Here is a 7,741-nt window from a genome sequence, read left to right on the forward strand (position 1 = left end):
AACCCTTTGTTTTCCTCTTACGCTATCTTCCGCCGTTTTTCGGCACTTAACTCCTTCTACAATTTTCAACCTATTTTAACCATTCAACTATTAAACTGTTCAGCTCTTTCAGCTTATTACTGCTATGACTTTTGGTTTTTCAAATCCTTGAACTTTTTAAGATATTCCAGGATTTTCCAGGATTTTTTCTCCATTGAAATACATGGAGAATTTTTCGTGCAGAAGTTCACAGTTAAACTTCTTCTACAATTTTTCACCTATTTTAACCATTCAACTATTAAAATGTTCAGCTCTTTCATCTTATTCCAGCTATGACATTTTGTCCTTCAAATCCTTGAACTTTTCCAGATAGTCCCGGTTATTCCCGGATTTTCCAATATTTTTGCTTCATTGGCCACACCTTTGCTTCTTTAAACAATTGTAACTTTAACATTCTTTTGGCTAGAGACACCGTTCAAACATTGAAATGTTCACAAGGTTTTGGACTTCAATATAAGGCTCAAAATTATTATGGGATGGCAACACCACCTACAGTTTGGTGGCCATTTTTTGCCAAAATGTGAGGCAATTTTAAACTTCTTCAAACTTTCACCTATTTCAATAATTCTACTATTTCAATGTTCAACTCCTTCAGCTTATTCCTTTCAGCTATTACTTTTGGTCCTTCAAATCTTTGAACTTTTCAAGATATTCCAGGATTTTCCAGGATTTTCCAAGATTTTCGCTCCATTTAAATACATTGAGAATCCTTGAAAACCTTTGGTTCTTTCAACCATTGTAACTTCAACATGCCTTTAGCTAGAGATACCGTTCAAACGTTAAATTGATCACAAGGCTTTGGACTATAAAATAGGTTTGGAAATCATTATGGGATGTCGACACAACCTACTGTTTGGTGGCCATTTTTTGACCAAATCTGAAGCAAATATTGCATTTAACTTCATCCATGGCTGGAACTGAACATATTGAAATTCACTGGATCTGGACATATAAGGAATGTGGGCGTGGTTAGCAAACAAATTTCGTTGCTAGGGACGTCCAAAGGTTTACTTTTTCTGATTTGTCTGAAACTGACGTCGATTGGTTCATCATCCCCAGGCGACCCAAACATAAAATGGTTGCTATGGAGATAGAATTAATAGAAAAGCCGCCATTTTGAAAAAAGTGGATTTTCTATCAACTTAGACATGTAGCTTTTACCAATATGATACTATCAAACAATGTGTTTTTTTGAGTCGGTTGATGATGCTGATTCCAATGCTAGCACTTTTAGCCATTTTAGCAACATCTTCAAATTTTCAACAGTTCAGCCATTTTTTCAACAATTTCAGCTTTAATGCTTAACTCCTTCTACAAATTTTGACCTATTTTAGACATTCTACTATTACAATGTTCACCTTTTTCAGCTTATTCCTACTAGGACTTTTGATCATTTAACTTTTCAAGGTTTTTCCAGTACAGTTCAGACATTTCTTCAGCAAATTTAGCTTTCATTCAGCAGTACAGCATTCAACCCTGCATTTTCTTCTGGAAATGCAGCTCCTTCTATTTCTAACTTGTTCTATATGTTTTAGTCACTTATATGAACTACTTTTAGACAGCTTTGACAACCTTGCCTCACTTGAATTATCTGGATTGACTTGGATTGCTCATAACCAGGTGTTTGCATCCATTTTCTGATCCCGCTAAATCCCCTTCAGGGTCAAATGGCTGCTGGAGCCTGTCCCAGTCACTGCTGGTCAAAGATGGGGTACACCACCCTTACAGGTCACCAGTCTCTTACAGGGCCACAAAATCACACTCACTCACACTTAGGGACAACATGGAATCATCAATTAATGTATAAGCACGGCTTTGGGTTGTGGGAGGAAGCAGAATTTCTAATAAAATCAAAACAATTTAATTACCCCCCCCCCCCCCCCCCCCCCCCCCATCTCCACAGTTGTCATGAACAGTAACTATAAAATCAGTATCGTTGAAAAAAAAAACTTGAAAAAACATTTGATTTTGATGTAAATCAGAAAAACTAACATGGGAGTCAAAAGAAAATGTTTTTTTTCCTGCAACCTGTCTGTAGCGATCTTTTGAGGGACTCCAACATTTCGTACTCACTGGTTGACTTAAAATAGACAGTAAGGTTTGGGCTTGATTTTTTTTACATTTGCAAACTATCATGGTCATTATCTTCGTCTGCATCCTGCTTTTGGGTCTTTTAGAAAGCAAATCCATGACATAAAAAAAAACTAAAAACAATTCTGTTGGAAGAAAAATATTGAAGTCCCACTCTGATCATCTTTTGATCTATTGTAAAGGTATTCCCAGAGGTCTTTTCATTATGATCATGCCGTTTTTAGCCAAACTCAAAAACTCGTGTCATTTTTAGAACAATGTTTCTGCAGAGCGGCAGTAGTTAATTAGAAATTCACCCCTGAGTTGTGGGCGTGACTGTTTGCACAGATTTTTTTTTTTTTTATTGAACACAATACTACGGAGCCCGTGTCCTGACATTAAGATATAAAAATATATCTTGTTCCCACAGATTAATATCTTGTTCCCACAGGTTATTATGTCGTTCGCACGAAATACTATTCCGTTCCCACAAGATACTATTCCGTTCCCACAAGATACTATTGCGTTCCCTCAAAATACTATTCCGTTCCCTCGAAATGATTAACTCGTTCGAACGCAATAATTATGTCGTTCGAACGCAATAATTATGTCGTTCGAACGCAATAATTAATCCGTTCGAACGTAATAATTATTCACGTCATAAGTCATTCACGCGGATATGCTCTCTGTACGCCGGCAAAAGCCGCTTTCAGCGGTAACTTCCGTGTCTCTGTGACCCATATTCGTTCAAAAAAGGAACATGAAAAACAAAAATGATCACTTTATTACCGTCTCAATGAATGTAAGAAAAATATCAAAAGATTTATGATAACTAGGCTGCTTTGTCAAACGATAGCTCCTGCTAGGCTACTACTAGCTCCTCCGCAGAGCTCTTTGATGTATGCCGGCATTTGGGCAACTGGCTGGTCTGTTGTCAGACAGCTGATATTGTAGTTTAGGATCGAATAGGAATATTAATATTCAGGACTTGTCTTTTATTAACTTCAGCAGTCAGTATCTTTACATTCGAAGGCTATTAGGCTACATGCTAACTGACTAGCCGATCATTTCCTGTTATTAATTTACGTCATAGATTTACAGCAGATACCTTCACATTTCTGTCTGTGTGTGTCTCATTACATTGCATTGAAGACACGCAGGATGTTTAGAGAACAGATTTATTTATTTCAAAAAGCACAACGGAACGGAATAGTATTTTGAGGGAACGCAATAGTATCTTGTGGGAACGGAATAGTATCTTGTGGGAACGGAATAGTATTTCGTGCGAACGACATAATAACCTGTGGGAACAAGATATTAATCTGTGGGAACAAGATATATTTTTATATCTTAATGTCAGGACACGGGCTCCGTACAATACAAAACAATACCAGAACATTTACATAAAGTGACTGTTTGCACAGAGTAAACCTACTTCCATTTCCCATCATCCCTTTGTTAACACACTGTCCTGCTAGCTTACAGTCCCTCACACTCCTATCCTAACATTAACAGTGCAACAAAAATGGCGAGCAACATTAGAGCTATCCAGCCATACAGATTTGAGTCAGATGTCAGCTCAGACAAGGAAAACAAAGACAGATATGGATCTTTTTGTCTGCAAGTGGATGCATCAGAATATCGGAATTAGTCAGCCTTTTTGAAAAACCTTTTAAAAAAGTTTCCTCCCTGAACATTCAGCGGAAACTCCCCAGAACTGATGAACCACTCTGCATTTCTGTGTTTATTTCGTCACAAGAACGTGTCCTGCAGTACAAAAGTAAGAACGATGCTGCCCTCTTGTGGTACATTTACACCATAGCACTTTTCACTTCACTTTTTTTTCTGTTTCAAAGGAAATCAGAAGTTGCAATGCCTGTCACTTGCCAGATGAGAGCACTATAAATCTTTAATTTTAGAAAATGAACACTTAAAAAGTTTTTTGTTTTTTTAGCATTATAGGGAAAAACAGGATATTTTTCAGTGCAGGTGTGAGAAGTTAGTCATCTGTACATTTCCTGTACTTTAACAGAGCAGGTAACTGCTGGTGCAGAAACTCTGACAGATTTAAACATTTACAATTTTATTAGAGATTTTTACTGTCAAATGTATCCGAGATCATATGTTGGATTTATTGGTGTTTGAAAATCTTTGTAATAACAAGCAATAAACTAATGCAAAATAAGATTTCACAATAGAGTTTCTCAATATTTTTTTTCAGAAGCAAAAGGCCCTGCAGCACAAGTTTCCTGTTATGTTGCAATTTTATCTCAACCACATGCCTAGCAACAACAAGAAGAAATCTCAAAACGTCCATCAGACCCTAACCCGAACCTTTTGCCTCAGGATAGTCTCTGAATTTTTGTTCTGATTTTGACGTGCACACTGTAAGAAATTGGGCTTCAAACCCGAAAATGTTGAAGAATCAGGCTACAGTGATGTCTGTTCAACTCAAGTTTAGGGTCCTTGCTTTTATTCTGGCATAGCATTCAGGAAAAAAAAGTTGAAGATCTGTGTGAAGTGACACACAAGTGTGTGTCTGTGGGTAGAAGTGTGAATTGAAGCCACACCTCATTTCTACGTCACAGCTAATAACTTTGTTAGTTGTAAGTTAAGTTAAGTTGTATCTTTGTACTTTGCAGGAGTGAGACTCTCATAACAGCAAAAGTCCCAGCATTCATCCATGACTTATTTAAGTATTTTGCGATGGGATTGGTTTGTCTGTGCATTTAGGATAAGCTGCAACAGCATGCAGTATATTTTTGCTCCAAGTGGTTGACAGTGGAGGACAAAAATCCGTTTTTTTCTTTTTTTGTTTCACCACATAGTGCTCAAGAGGAAATTGCATTTCAACTGTTTTCAACAAACTTCCCTTATCCTGATCAAATTTCAGTTTGCAACAGTATATTTACAAATGTCCACGTCGCAGTGTTCTGTTTAAATACCACTTTGTACAAAGAAAAAAAAAGGCTGAAACTTCTTAAGACTGAAGAGGCTTGATTCTTCCCCGGGTTGGAGCTCCATTGTGTTCTTTGAATAGAATAAGCCGTACACCACGCCTGTTGTCCGTCATCATTGGGTGCAACCTGACTGTCTGAGGTCCAGTGAGTCAGGCTCACATGTCCAGGCCAAGAGGAAGTCAAACTGCTTCCCCTCCCTCAGTGCTGGACCCGTTTTTGAACAGATGAAGACTCTGGTCAGTAAAGGAAAACCACAGCCCCCCTAGTTTTAAAATGCAACCTGCCCCCCTTACTTGTTCTGTTCGCTCAGCTAAAGAGGTGCAGCACCAGTAAACTATTACAAAAAAATGAATGCTTCATCACTCACGTCTCATCTTCCTGCAGCTCAGAATGTTTTGGTAAAAAAGAGCACCCAAAAATCTAACAGTAATTTGAAGGTGTTAAAACCACATAGCACCAAACCAGCTCTGCATGCATGCATCATAGAAAACACTTAATTTGAACTTTTTTTTAAACCCAAACAGGTGACATGTTTTATCTGTTATAAGCTTGATGATTAACTACAAATCCACAGATACATTTACATTTTTATCACAAGAGGCCAATACATTGGAGAAGTTGATGCATGAGGACATATTTTAGATTTTGTTGCCTAAAAACTGCCCACATCAGTATGCTGAAGTTTTGATGAGAGACTTTTTCAGTAAGAGGCTGCAGGAAACAAGAAAACTCCCTAAACTCATCATTTGTGGTGATGCAAAGAACTTTAGAGCAGGCATTCAGAAAGACAGAGCGAGTTCAAGGATATATGAACGGCAGGTATGACTGTAAAATCAATGTTCTGAACTTTAGATCTAATACTTCTTTGGTGACTTGCTATGATGTAGTTAGTACTGGATAAAACTATTAACAAGCGGTGACTAGGTGGAGTTACCATTAGGCAATGTAGGAGGTTGCCTGGGCCCCCAACACTTTGAGGTTCCCCCCAAAAAACATTTGAAAAATGTGTAGGACATTTTCCATGCCCAATTTTTATTTAACTCTGCCATAAAAAAAACAACAACAAAGCACTAAAATGGCCTAAAACTGCTCATGTGAAAGTGTTTCATCCTCCCCTGTGCCTATTTAGCGATGGACTTTTGCGCCAATAGGAAGACGTTATGGCAATGCGTATTTAAAATTAAGCTCAAAGTTAAAGTCCCATTAGCTGTCAGGCACCTAGGTGCCTCAACTGTCTTCTCCGCATTTGTGTTCTCTCTCTGACCGAGTTTGAAGGCTTGCTGTCCCACATCAACCAGAGAGGGTAAAAATAAAAACAAGAATAAAATCAGGGGACCTTTTTAATTATTTCCCATATGAAAATAAGACAAATATCATAAAGTTGAGGAGACCCGAGCTGGTTTGGTCACCATCCCTCAGTGTGTACACCTTACTAATGACTAGACTGCTGCATAAATGCGCCATGCATCAGTATCAGCCACCCGTTAGAAGTGCTTGCAATTTACATTATCCTCAAAAATATTTCACAATACCATTACTACACACGCGACAATGGTACGTTCCATTTTCACGTTTTTTTGTTGTTGACATGTACGTGTGGCATTTTTCTTATCAAAGAGAACAGAAGTAATAAGTAATCATTTCATTTTTGCATTTCTGAGTATTTTTCCTTTTAAAATCGCTGACAATCAGATTGGACGCTTCTGCCGTGCAAATCACTTTCGGAGTTAACGCAGCTTAACAGTAACCCGTAACCCTAACCTTAACCCTTCCTCTGGGGCCGTGTGGCCAAGAAAAATGGTTCAGCACTGGCCACACGTATTTGGAAAATTACGTGCGAATAGTCACTTTTTTCTATTTGCTGTGCAAGGTAATTCAACAATCTACATGTCCTAGCATCAAATCAGTTCTGGGCCACAGCCAGTGCTGCTTGCTGGTGTAATACAACCTAAATTATAATGTAATTGAAAGCATTTTTCAGCTTCTTATCAAAGTTCTTTTTCATATGTAATTTTATTAAACAGCAGAGTCTCATACACACTTTCGTTTTGTTGTCTACACATTGTTCAAAAAGTGTTGATTAGGGACCAAAAATTTGTCACATTTTACCGTTTATTGCTAAAGATAAACTTAGCTTGTCACTCATGCAAGATTCAGCTTACAGAAAGGGAAGGTAGAGGGCGGGGTTACTCAGCTCAGAACCTATTGGTCACGCCCATATATAGGAGATTTTGTAAACAGAGGCTTCAGGATGAAATATATCTTTTTAAGACATTTAGGTTGTGGGATTTTAGATGAAAACTTTACAATCAGCAGCTGCACCAGTGGTATTTTAATTATATAATCAAAATACCACTGGTGCAGCTGCTCCTCTCTGCGACCCTCCACGGTCAGGGAACCAAAAAACCTGCAGCAATCGTAAGGATCAACCCCCATATGGGTGCATGTGAATAAGATATAAACTAGGAATGAAATCTTCCAGTATGTAGAGAAAGCAATTTTTGGACATTTATTTTAACGTGTTATATTTAAATGTCTGGCTGAACTGCATAAACCTCTGAGACCAGTTCCCTTTAACTTTAGCAGAGGGCGAACATATCCAGTGAAACATTAGACATTTGACCTGACAAAATGTCTTTTTATTGCATTAATTAAACGTAATCAAGGTGTTT

This window comes from Oryzias latipes, chromosome 21 (assembly GCF_002234675.1).
Source record: "Oryzias latipes chromosome 21, ASM223467v1".
In the NCBI taxonomy this organism is placed as follows: Eukaryota; Metazoa; Chordata; class Actinopteri; order Beloniformes; family Adrianichthyidae; genus Oryzias; species Oryzias latipes.